We start from the raw sequence: 3,739 nt of genomic DNA, 5'->3' as shown, positions 1-3,739 counted from the left end.
CGATGGGGAGGTTGGGGCGCCACCCCTTGTCACGCACAGAACAGGGCCCATCAGGGGGTTGGGGAGCTCACCCCTGTCACACACAGAGCAGGGCCCATCAGGGGGTTGAGGAGTTCCCCCATCACTCACAGAGTAGGGCCGATAGGGGAGTTGGGGCACTGCCCCCTGTCACACACAGAGCAGGGTGGATCAGGAGGTTGGGGCACTGCACCCTGTCACACTCAGGGCAGGGCCAATGGGGAGGTTATGGCTCTACCCCATCACACACACAGCAGGGCCCGTGTGTGTGTGTGGGGGGGGTTGGGGCGCCGCCCTCTATCACCCACGGAGCAGGGCTGATTAGGGGGTTGGGGCGCCGCCACTGTCACACTCAGGGCAGGGCTGATGGGGAGGTTATGGCTCTACCCTGTCACACACAGAGCAGGGCCCGTGGGGGGGGGGGGTTGGGGTGCCACACCCTGTCACACACAGAGCCACAGGGCAATCAGGGGGTTGGGGAGCTCCCACCTCTCAGGCACAGAGCAGGGCTGATCAGGGGGTTGGGGCGCCTTCCCCTGTCATGAACAGAGCAGGGCGGATAGGGAGGTTGTGGCCCCGCCCCCTGTCACACACAGAGCCGCAGGGCGATCAGGGGGTTTGGGTGCTTCCCCCTGTCATGCTGATCCCGGTGCCGGGAGACCTCGCGGCTCCGCTGATCCCGGTGCTGGGAGGCATATTACCCTTTTACTATATAGGATAGAGGCCTGGTGCATGGGTGGGGGCCGGCTGGTTTGCCCTGAAGGGTGTCCTGGGTCAGGGTGGGGGTCCCCACTGGGGTGCCTGGCCAGCCTGGATGAGGGGATGATGGCTGTTTGCAGCTGGTCACACACACTTCAGGGTGGGGGTCCCCACTGGGGTGCCTGGCCAGTCTGGGTGAGGGGCTGAGGGCTGTTTTCAGGCTGGCGGGTGACTGAAGCTCCCAACCACTCCTTTTTTTCTTTATTCTGGGCCAGCTTTAGCTCTGAGGCTTGGCTCCAGCTCTTAGGCCTCGGCTGCTTAAAGCAGGTATCTGGTTTGTTTGGGTTCTATAATCGAAACACTGTTTCAACTCCAGCTCTGAGATCCTGGCGGGCTGAAAGCAGGTTTCTGGGGTTTTCTTTAGCTTCTATATTTGTAACAATGTTTCAAACTGCAAGCTCAGAGGCCGGCAGCGGCAGGCGGAGAACGTTGGAGTCCTCCATCACTGAAGCAAGCAAGCCTCATGTTCGCTTCAAGCTGTCTGGCTGCCGGCCGCCATCTTGGCTGGCAGTTAATTTGCATATCACCCTGATTAGCCAATGGGAAGGGTAGCGGAGTGACACCAATTTGCATGTTTCTCTTTTATTAGTGTAGATATCTTTGTTTTATATACATCAAATATTTTCTTTTTGTTGATCTCTTGCCTTTTAACTTTGTTTATGGGATCTGTTATTGAATAGAAGTTTTAAATTTTGAGGTCAAATTTATCAATCCATTCTTTTTTTTAATTTTGACTTTTGTGTTTTGTTTAATAAGATCTTCCATATGCCAAGGTCATAAACATTCTTCTGTGCTTTTTTTTTTTTAATACATTTTATTGATTTTTTACAGAGAGGAAGGGAGAGGGACAGAGAGCCAGAAACATCGATGAGAGAGAAACATCGATCAGCCGCCTCCCACACGCCCCACACTGGGGATGTGCCCACAACCAAGGTACATGTCCTTCACCGGAATCGAACCCAGGACCCTTCAGTCCGCAGGCCGATGCTCTATCCACTGAGCCAAACCGGTTCTGGCTCTTCTGTGCTTTTTAATACTTATATGGTGATTTCTTCTTTTAAAAAAAAATATATTTTATTGATTTTTTTACAGAGAGGAAGGGAGAATAATAGAGAGTTAGAAACATCTATGAGAGAGAAACATCGATCAGCTGCCTCCTGTACACCCTCTACTGGGGATGTGCCCATAATCAAGGTACATGCCCTTGACTGGAATCGAACCTGGGACCCTTCAGTCCGCAGGCTGACGATCTATCCACTGAGCCAAACCAGTTAGGGCTGGTGATTTCTTCTTTAAAAAATATGCGTTCATTTATTGATTTCAGAGAAGAAGGGAGAGAGAGAGGGAAACATTAATGATGAGAGAGAATCATTGATTGGGGGCCTCTTGTACACCCCCTACGGGGGATGGAGCCTGCAACCTGGGCATGCGCCCTGACCAGGAATTGAACTGTGCCCTCCTGGTTCACAGGTCAATGCTCAACCACTGAGCCACACCAGCCAGGCAGTGCACCCCAGAATTTTAAAGTAAACAACAGATCCAGTCTGGCCATACAAAAACAAAACAACAACAGATCCAGTCCCTCCAACTTTTTTTTTAAATAACATAGTTTGTAGAAAGTAAGTGATGAACGCTGCCTTCAGCATACCCCTTTGTTTAAACAAATGTTTAGAATCAAATATTTGAGTTCTCAGATTTTAGGAATGTATTGAAGCACAGAAAAAAAGAAGACTAAAGGATTAATGATTACTTGTGAATAAAATCTAACAGGCTTTGTCAGGTTAGCATAAAAATGCATTAGAAGTAAAGCTTATGGCTCATGTTAGTAGAAAATAAAAAAATCAAAGATACATTTAGTCTGATCAATTTGATTCTGCTAACAAATCCCATTTAAAAATTATGCAAGTATTCTTTGGAAAGCATCACCTGCATATCCAGTCCACATGACACCAGGCTCTGAGGCCTTTGAGGCCGAAAAGCCACAGAAGAACAGATGTTAGAATGTCTCTTCAGCAATCTGCTAACTTTCTTATTTTCCAAGTCTAGGATTTTGATTGCCTCGGAGTCATCAGCAGAAGCCAGCAGATTTTCAGTTTCATTCAATGAAAGGCAATTGATTTCTTCTTCATTCACATGAAAATTGTCCAGGGAACCTTTGAGGGATCTGACATCCAGTATGCTAATAGTTTCTCCATGCAAAGTATAGAGCTTGGTGGGGCAGGAGGGAGAGAATAAGACACATGTAATGTCGTTGGCCCCTTCAAAGCTTGTGTGTCCCAATGGAGTCCCATCCTCACCTCAAGCCATGAGATCTCCACCCTCTGCTCCAGAAGCCACTAGCGCTTCTGAACTTGTATTCAGGCAGAGAATAGGAGAAGAATGTCCACCAATCCACTTGACAGCCATAACAGCTCAGAAGACTGCACTTCCTGCTTCCCTCCACAGCACCCCTTGATGACCTTTTATATGATGATTTCAATCTTTAATCCAGCTAGGATTTATTTTTGTGGATGGTGTGAGAAACCTATATTTTTTTGTTGTTTGTTTCCAAAGAACTTTCTGTCTTGGAACATAGCAGAGAATAGCAGGATATTAAAATTGTAAATCTCCAGGACTCCTCAATTAAACTCTTGTCCATGATGTGTTCTAACCTTAGCAATGGGACACACTTGATGGGGGTGTGTGGCATTTCCTATAAAGAAGGATCCCATTCAGAGCCCAACATTCCCACACCCAGCTCTCCTCCACTAATCAGTGAGAACTTCCTATATGGCACTGGTCCTTTCCTGGCCTACATTCTAATGCTGGGAAGAAGTGGCATATGGGTGAGCTTAACATCTTCCTAGAGAAATCCTCATCTGGGTTTCTTTTCCCCTGCTGCCTCCTCATTTGTGTTGACCAAAGGGAGGGAAAGAAGCAGGTCTAGTTCCAGGTATCTTCTGGAGGGTGGAAGTGGAAGAGT

At 48.2% G+C, this 3,739-nt stretch overlaps 1 pseudogene across 1 annotated transcript; it reads right to left on the bottom strand.

Annotated features, from left to right (window-relative positions):
- Nucleotides 1–2,667: 2,667 nt before the first annotated feature.
- Nucleotides 2,668–3,183, bottom strand: LOC308511692 (WD repeat-containing protein 53-like; annotated as a pseudogene). Its single transcript has one exon. The product of its transcript is annotated as a WD repeat-containing protein 53-like (transcript).
- Between the last annotated feature and the right edge of the window lie 556 nt (nt 3,184–3,739).

Source organism: Myotis nattereri (genome assembly GCF_964212035.1).
Source record: "Myotis nattereri genome assembly, chromosome: X".
Taxonomy (NCBI): Eukaryota; Metazoa; Chordata; class Mammalia; order Chiroptera; family Vespertilionidae; genus Myotis; species Myotis nattereri.
The sequence above is the reverse complement of the archived record's forward strand: the minus strand, read 5'-3'. Positions and strand labels throughout refer to the sequence as shown.